Source organism: Eleutherodactylus coqui, chromosome 1 (assembly GCF_035609145.1).
Source record: "Eleutherodactylus coqui strain aEleCoq1 chromosome 1, aEleCoq1.hap1, whole genome shotgun sequence".
Taxonomy (NCBI): Eukaryota; Metazoa; Chordata; class Amphibia; order Anura; family Eleutherodactylidae; genus Eleutherodactylus; species Eleutherodactylus coqui.
In genome coordinates, this window is record NC_089837.1 from 140,576,649 (window position 1) to 140,583,980 (window position 7,332).

The window sequence follows — 7,332 nt, forward strand, 5'->3', positions numbered from 1 at the left end:
ATCAATGATTCATTTACAACTGTAGAGGAATTGGCTGCAAACAGATTAAACAAGACTTTGTGTGATTGCTAATTTATTTACCAGGAAATTTTTGCATTCCTGGGAATATGAATATACGGTATACACTTTCCTGATATGCAGTGAGATTATAAGGACCATATGCTGTGTAGCCTTACCTAGATATAATGACTCATGGTGTATAAGATTGTATGTAGTTGCTGCATATACACCATTTTTGTTTTAATAACCGCCAATAAGATTACAATAGATGTAAAGGCCCTTTTACACTGCTGCCATCCATTGCCCTGTGTAAATATGCAGCAATCAGCCGATGAACAAGCAAATGCTCGTTCATTGACTAAGTGCATCTTTTATGTAGCCTAAAAAATAAATTCAGCAGCGCATATCCCTATGTGTACAGGGGTGTCCTGCTGACAGCCATTACAAAGTGCTGGGGAGGACTTGTATCACCCATTAAGGTACTACTCACACCTCAACGGGGTATAAAAGTGCATCCACCCCCCACCCCCCCAAAAAAAAAGACTGAGTACAGCGGATGAGGAACACATTTTTATAAAAAATGATATTCCCCATAATGGCCTGTGTAAAAGGCCAGTTAAATGAAGACCAATCTCAATAATTGGTGCTTATTTAATGCTGATATCAGCCAGTGTAAAAGGGCCCTAAGGCCCTGCCCACACTATATTTTTTTCGCATCCTATTTACAGGTTCTTTTTTGAGGATTAGAAAAAAAGTATCATTGACTCTGAATGTTTTTTTTTTTGTTTCATCTTGTTGCCATTGACTTCTATAGTTAGGAAAACAAGATATCTTTGGAATGATTCATTTTCCTCTACAGGGCATAAAAAAAGTAGCCTACATTGTTTTTCTATCCTGTTACATTCCATTTCAATTATATTTAACCAAAACAAAAAAATAGTACCTTTTTTTTTTTTTACCGGGCAAATAAATGGAGACTTTTATTAAAAAACGGAATTGCCAAAATAGAATTTTGGAAAACGACGGCAGGGAGAAACAGTGGAAGAGCGGAAGTTATTTACAGAAGAGAAAACCCAAGATTGGAAAGTTAAAATGATATATATATAAAAAATAGAAAGCCCAGTGTGCTGTCTTAAGAAAACGCTTCCACTCCGTCAACAGGCGAAGCCCCCAGACGTGGAGGGGCGCAGTCACTGCCCACTCAGGAATGCCAAGTGACCCTTCGTACATCTGTTTGCGTAATGCCCCTTCTCACCGCACTTATAACAGGTAACCTGGTCGAGGGGCCGAGGTCCCCGATTTCCGACGTTATTGTTCTGGGACTGTATGACGCCGATAGTTTGTGGAGAGCGCTGCTGGCCGAGAGGGGAGCTCTGGCTCGTTAACTGGATGAGGGACGAGGATCGCTGGGATGGCTGGCTGCTGTTCTGCTTCTGCTGGCTCTGGGTCTGCTGAGGTAGAGGAGGTTGCTCGGTGGCCCCCATAGGCAGTTCAAAGCGGGGGTGCATGAATTTACAGGTCAGGCCATCAGGACAAAATCCTACGAGATAGTTGACACAAATGACTCTCCGCATGTGCCGATGCCGACATATAGGGCCTTGTTTACAGAAGCCCCGATCATACCAAGGACAGTCTTTTATCTTGGATTCTGGGTCAATATGTAAGAACGGGCACTCCTTGTTACTGCACTCCCCAAACTTGGAGTAGAAGTAACACTCGGGCATCTTGGTCATGTCATACTCGTGGAGGACTCGCACTGGTCGCCCTTCTTACAGAGTCCTCGTAACCAGTGCTTGCAGACCACAGTCTTCTCCCCGCTAATGTGACGGAACGGGCACATGCCCCCTTTACTGCAGGCCAACTTCAAGAAAAACTCGCAGACAGTGGCGCCGGATTTGTCCATGCCCGGGAAGGGCAGCTGCTGCGCCCCCAGCTGCTGCTCCACCGCCAGCTCCAGGTCGAAGCGGATGTGCTCCACACAAGCGATGAGCTCCTGCATGGTGGCCGCAGCGCTGGCCCGCCGACATCAGAGAAGAACGGAGAGAGCGGCAGCCGCAAGGCACTGTGGGAGGAGGGGGCGGGGCGAAAATAGTACCTTTTAGTAGAAAAACATAGTGCGAACAGACCCTTTTGGTGGGTTCACAAAAGGCGGATTTGTCGTGGAGATTCCGTGTGGAATTTTGCTGTGGCGGCTAATCCCAGGGTTAGCTAGCCATGTGGACAAGATATTTCAAAAATCTCATCCACACGGGACGACCAATCCATCGCGACAAAGCCTGCAGAAGCCAGCGCTGTGGCGCGGATTCCCCGGGCGCAGCATGTCTTTTTTTTTCCATTGCAGCCTTGCTCCTTTCTATAGGAGCGCCAGCCGCAATGATAAAGCATGCGGCCAAGCTGCTTCAAAACCTGCTGGTTTTAAAGCTGCGCTTTCCGGGTGGAAATCTTGCGGTTTTTCGCTGCGGCAAAAAATTTCCGCCGGGGATACAAGGTGTGTGACCCCAGCCTAAATCTTTCTACTAAGGAAAGTAATTATGTACAAGAATGCAGTTTTTCAAAAGAACAACTTTATTACTAGTAAATTTAATAGTTGTCAGTAAATATAATGCAAAATGTGTGATTCATGAATCAACACACATAAGTATTCTATTGCACAATGTACCAATAATGAAGGGCCACATTTTTTGTGCTCAAGAACAAGCTGGTTGGTTAAGAGGAGTCCTAATATGTTTCATTCTCCATTAGTGACTTGTGTGTTTTGGCACCAAATTTTGGTGTCCTTCCACTACAGCCAAGAGTCATTTAATAAAAAAAAATGCAACATGTTGTCTGAGTAACAGGAAATATGTTTTATCACTTGCACCATTGTTTCCAATTTGTAAATGCGTGTATCTTACAACATCATTGCTAAATCTCCCTAATTTGTTTTTTTAAATGATAAATGACTGAGTGATTCTGGGCAAGACAATGTTGTGGTTTGACAACATGCATGTCCTCTGGAGTGGCCAATGCATAATATGCCAAATAAAATGAAAGACCTGTATTTGGGTGATTTTGCAAACTTGATAAACTAACAATGAAAGCAGACTATAAAGAGCTGCACAAATTTGCTGTTTTAGATTACTGTGCTGTTTGAGAGAAAAAAAAAGTAGTTGTGCAATGCATCATCTTGAAGTCTAGAAAACTTAAAGGGGTAATAATTAGAGATAAGCGAACGTACTCGTCCGAGCTTGATACTCGTTCGAGTATTAGCGTGTTCGAGATGCTCGTTACTCGAGATGAGAACCACGCGATGTTCGAGTTACTTTCACTTTCATCTCTGAGACGTTAGCGCGCTTTTCTGGCCAATAGAAAGACAGGGAAGGCATTACAACTTCCCCCTGCGGCGTTCAAGCCCTATACCACCCCCCTGCAGTGAGTGGCTGGCAAGATCAGGTGTCACCCGAGTATATAAATCGGCCTCTCCCGCGGCTCGCCACAGATGCATTCTGACAGAGATCAGGGAAAGTGCTGCTGGTGCCGGAGCTGCTATAGGGAGAGCGTTAGGAGTTATTTTAGGCTTCAAGAACGCCAACGGTCCTTCTTAGGGCCACATCTAACCGTGTGCAGTAGTGTGGAGGCTGCTTTTTGCAGTGTTGCACATTTTTTTTTTTTTGTATATCGGCCGTGCAGAGCATTGCGTCCTGCAGTAATTTTACATTGTCCAGGGCCAGTAGTGGTGAGGCAGGGACAGAGGACATATTTAGTGTATATGGGCAGTGGGCCTTTCCAAAAACATTTGGGAAAAAAAATCTATTTGGGCTGCCTGTGACCGTCCTCAGTGTACTGGGTCTCTGCTGGGGGTAGTTGTCCTAATTCATACGCAGCCAGCTAAGTGTTACAGCAGGCTTGCGCAAAATTCTTTCCTGCCTCTGTGTTGCCTCTTACATCACCGCTGTATTCATGTCCACAAGTGTACTGGGTCTCTGCTGGGGATAGTTGTCCTAATTCATACGCAGTCAGCTAAGTGTTACAGCAGGCTTGCGCAAAATTCTTTCCTGCCTCTGTGTTGCCTCTTACATCACCACTGTATTCCTGTCCACAAGTGTACTGGGTCTCTGCTGGGGGTAGTTGTCCTAATTCATACGCAGCCAGCTAAGTGTTACAGCAGGCTTGCGCAAAATTCTTTCCTGCCTCTGTGTTGCCTCTTACATCACCGCTGTATTCCTGTCCACAAGTGTACTGGGTCTCTGCGGGGGGTAGTTGTCCTAATTCATACGCAGCCAGCTAAGTGTTACAGCAAAAAAGAAATATGGGCTCACCTCACCAGCAGTATCTTTCAGTGTTGCAGGGAGATCTGAAATTCAACAGGAGCTCCGTCCTCAAGCAGCCGACGGCAAACGGCCAAATTCCATATAAACAAAAAATAGAAGTGGAGGGGAGCTGCTATCGTTAAAAAAATGTCATTCTTTATTGAATAAAAAAAGCATACAGCTCACAGGTTCGCGCTGAACGCGTTTCGGCTATAGTAGCCTTTGTCAACAGCTATGAGGTATGGAATACACAAGACATTTATAGACAAAATACAAATTAAAATCAAAGAAGCAATACCTGTGTGTTAGCTTGTCAGGAGGAGAGATGGCTGGGAAATGGTGTGGAGGGTGTGTTCAGGAGTTAATTACACCACATGTTGTAACTAGCATACAGAGATTTGTTGCAAAAGAGTTTAAAACAGATAGACAGAGAAACAAGTATGTATGTGGATATCTGGAAAATAGTATTTGGATACATCTATACAGTGATAAATAAGTGAAAATTCTAAAGGGTAAAGGAATCTGGAAGGCAAAAATTCCAACAAAGCAAAAATCCAAGGAGAAAAAAAAAAATAGAGTACATGCTCTTAGATCTCCTAGATATATAGTTACATAAACTATCTCTGCATAGTAATAAAACGATTGCAGGGTGTATAAGTTCACCAAAATCTACAGAGCAGAAGTCAAGAAGAAAAAAGCAAAAAAACAAATAAGTAAAGCTGTATGCTTTTTTTTATTCAATAAAGAATGAAATTTTTTTAACGGTAGCAGCTCCCCTCCACTTCTATTTTTTGTTTAAGTGTTACAGCAGGCTTGCGCAAAATTCTTTCCTGCCTCTGTGTTGCCTCTTATATCACCACTGTATTCCTGTCCACAAGTGTACTGGGTTTCTGCTGGGGGTAGTTGTCCTAATTCATACGCAGCCAGCTGAGTGTTACAGCAGGCTTGCGCAAAATTCTTTTCTGCCTCTGCTGTGCGTTCCGTAAGCGAAGTCAGCCTCCAACCACAGGCCAATAAGCGGCACATTTAATTACAGAGTTCTGTTTCTGCACTACTGGTAATACAGCATGCTGAGGGGTAGGGGTAGGCCTAGAGGACGTGGACGCGGGCGAGGACGCGGAGGCCCAAGTCAGGGTGTGGGCACAGGCCGAGCCAGTGCGGTGGCCAGGGGTAGAGGCAGGGCCAGACCGAATAATCCACCAACTGTTTCCCAAAGCGCCCCCTCGCACCATGCCACCCTGCAGAGGCCAAGGTGCTCTAACGTGTGGCAGTTTTTCACAGAGACGCCTGACGACCGACGAACAGTGGTGTGCAACCTTTGTCGTGCCAAGATCAGCTGGGGAGCCACCACCACCAGCATGCGCAGGCATATGATGGCCAAGCACCCCACAAGGTGGGACGAAGGCAGTTCACCGCCTCCGGTTTGCACCACTGCCTCTCCCCCTGTGCCCCAACCTGCCACTGAGATCCAACCCCCCTCTGAGGACACAGGCACGAGTGCCTACCGGCCTGCACCCACACCCTCACCTCCGCTGTCCTCGGCCCCATCCAGCAATGCGTCCAGACGTCGCTAGCGCAACTGTTTGAACGCAAGCGCAAGTACGCCGCCACGCACCCGCACGCTCAAGCGTTAAACGTGCACATAGCCAAATTGATCAGCCTGGAGATGCTGCCATATAGGCTTGTGGAAACGGAGGCTTTCAAAAGCATGATGGCGGCGGCGGCCCCGCGCTACTCGGTTCCCAGTCGCCACTACTTTTCCCGATGTGCCGTCCCAGCCCTGTACGACCACGTCTCCCGCAACATTGTATGCGCCCTCACCAACGCGGTTACTGCCAAGGTCCACTTAACAACGGGCCCCAGCTCGGTGGTGGTATCTGCGGCGGTGTATGCTTCCTCCACTACACCACCCTCCTCCTCCTACGCAACCTCTCTCTCGCAATCAAGATGTGTCAGCAGCAGCACGTCGCCAGCAGTCGGTGTCGCGCGGCGTGGCAGCACAGCAGTGGGCAAGCGTCAGCAGGCCGTGCTGAAACTACTCAGCTTAGGAGAGAAGAGGCACACGGCCCACGAACTGCTGCAGGGTCTGACAGAGCAGACCGACCGCTGGCTTGCGCCGCTGAGTCTCCAACCGGGCACGGTCGTGTGTGACAACGGCCGTAACCTGGTGGCGGCTCTGCAGCTCGGCAGCCTCACGCACGTGCCATGCCTTGCCCACGTCTTTAATTTGGTGGTTCAGCGCTTTCTGAAAAGCTACCCACGCTTGTCAGACCTGCTCGGAAAGGTGCGCCGGCTCTGCGCACATTTCCACAAGTCCCACACGGACGCTGCCACCCTGCGCACCCTGCAACATCGCTTTAATCTGCCAGTGCACCGACTGCTGTGCGACGTGTCCACACGGTGGAACTCTACGCTCCACATGTTGGCCAGGCTCTATGAGCAGCGTAGAGCTATAGTGGAATACCAACTCCAACATGGGCGGCGCAGTGGGAGTCAGCCTCCTCAATTCTTTACAGAAGAGTGGGCCTGGTTGGCAGACATCTGCCAGGTCCTTGGAAACATTGAGGAGTCTACCCAGATGGTGAGCGGCGATGCTGCAATCATTAGCGTCACCATTCCTCTGCTATGCCTCTTGAGAAGTTCCCTGCAAAGCATAAAGGCAGACGCTTTGCGCTCGGAAACGGAGGCAGGGGCACACAGTATGTCGCTGGATAGTCAGAGCACCCTCCTGTCTATATCTCAGCGCGTTGAGGAGGAGGAGGTGGAGGAGCATGAGGAGGAGGGGGAAGAGACAGCTTGGCCCACTGCTGAGGGTACCCATGCTGCTTGCCTGTCATTCTTTCAGCGTGTATGGCCTGAGGAGGAGGAAGAGGATCCTGAAAGTGATCTTCCTAGTGAGGACAGCCATGTGTTGCGTACAGGTACCCTGGCACACATGGCTGACTTCATGTTAGGATGCCTTTCTCGTGACCCTCGCGTTACACGCATTCTGGCCACTACGGATTACTGGGTGTACACACTGCTCGACCCACGGTATAAGGAG

At 48.1% G+C, this 7,332-nt stretch overlaps 1 pseudogene; it reads right to left on the minus strand.

Moving 5' to 3' along the window:
* Positions 1–998: 998 nt before the first annotated feature.
* Positions 999–2,059, minus strand: LOC136610857 (cleavage and polyadenylation specificity factor subunit 4 pseudogene; annotated as a pseudogene).
* Between the last annotated feature and the right edge of the window lie 5,273 nt (positions 2,060–7,332).